Below are 1,852 nucleotides of genomic sequence, written 5' to 3'. Positions count from 1 at the left end.
TGCGATCGCTCAAGTGTCGATCTTCTGGCTTCCTTTCTTCTTCAAGGGTCACGAAGATGAAGGAGTGCCTGGATAACTGCTAGAGCCGATTCTCACAATTGCGCCCCCTACCTGGCGCGCCAAAGATGTCGGTGGGAACGACACCTATGGGATCACAAGAATCCCTACTATGGTTGCGGGGCGCGGGGTCGTGAGAAGAGCGGATCAAACAGATAGCACACAGTTCGTTTATCCAGGTTCGGGCCGCGGGGATGCGTAAAACCCTACTCCTGCTTTGGTGGATTGTATATCTGTGTTCTTGAGCTAGCTATGGGGCGTGAGGAGCTCCAAAAAGCCGAATCCTCCTCTTGGTCGCCTCGGGCCTCCTTTTATAGGAAAAGGGGTTGCCACAGTAGCACCAGGAGGTGGAAAGGGAGCAGTGATGTGAGGTTATCCCTCGCATTACATGACAAGACGCATTTAATGCGTCTTGCCCAGGTGTCCTTGCTTTATCGGGGACGGGGGAGAGCCCTGTCTCGTCCGTCGCCGCTCCCTTTCACGTCAACACGCGCCCTGGCCAGCGGCGCCCGCGGTGCCATGTAGGCAGGCAGGCAACTGAGGTGGCGCAGTGGTGGGTCTCCACGAAGATCTACATGCCCCCACGCAGGTGCCTGCCCAGCTGGTTGGGTCGGCAGCTGCATGCGAACGGTGGTGGAGGTTTGACTAGCGTGGGCCTGATGGTGGCCCAACGGGTGTTCTTGGCAAGGGCCTTGCCGGGGCCCCGACAAGGGTCTTGCCGTGCCGCCTGCTGTCATCCCCGGCAAGGCTCTTGCCGGGGCCTTGTGGTCCTCTTTGGCTGGGATCCCGCCAAGGATCATCATCTTCTAAAGGGTGTATCTGATCTTGAATGTCTTCACAAAGATCTGCATGCCACCACGGGGATGTCTCCCGAATCCTTGCCCCATGGGGGCAGTGGACTCAAGGGTGACTCACTCCGTAGGTGTGGGGCGAGCTGCCACGGCAAGGGTCTTGCCGGGTTTGCCAAAACCGCCTCCTGGCAAGGATCTTGCTGGGGGGTCCGCTTCGCCCCTTTGCTTTTTGTGGTCTTGGTCTTGGCGTCGTTCTTCTTCTCCTGGGCTTCTGCCATACCTTGGCTCACCTCCCTTGCCTTGCTCCGTGTGGTGGTGCCCGTGGCTCAGACTGCCCGTGCACAGTTATAGGGGTACCAAAAGTGCACCCCTCTTTTTGTACACCGACAAGTACCAGAGCCTCTTCTATAGGATTTGGATTTAGATCGTATGCATATTAGATATGTGGAGGCGATAGATGAGATCTGTTGTCGTTGATAAGATCGGCTGTGTGCACGGTTGATGAGATCTACTGCACATGGGGATCGATAAGGCTATGTTTTCTGATGATTGGGATCGATGAGGTCGTGACACGATCTACCCCTACCGGTCGGTTATCCGCCATCGGGGTTAACAGTGAAACGTAAATCCGAATCGGATTTGCGATGATTGATGAGATCGGTCGGATCAGAGAATTCTGCATGATCGGAGTTCGCGATGATCGATGGTTGGGACCGCCGTGTGCATAGCGCCTTGTATTTCGTACATGATCACTCAAACCGGTAGAATGCGATTCTATGCATAACTTTATTTTGCAGGGTTTGATGTGAATAGTATGGCTCATGTGTATGTGATGCATGTGTGTAAATTATACATGGCCTGCGTGTCATGTTTGTTAGCCGGCAGGAGCCAAAGTGCTGTCATTATATTGTATAACGACCTGTGTGTCGTCTTGTGACTCTATGTAAAATTCATTACTAGTTGTAGTAGTTGGATAATAGAGATCAGGTTGGTGGCTTGGCGTC

The sequence above is a fragment of the Triticum dicoccoides genome, chromosome 5A (genome assembly GCF_002162155.2).
Source record: "Triticum dicoccoides isolate Atlit2015 ecotype Zavitan chromosome 5A, WEW_v2.0, whole genome shotgun sequence".
In the NCBI taxonomy this organism is placed as follows: domain Eukaryota; kingdom Viridiplantae; phylum Streptophyta; class Magnoliopsida; order Poales; family Poaceae; genus Triticum; species Triticum dicoccoides.
This window is presented reverse-complemented; position numbering follows the sequence as displayed.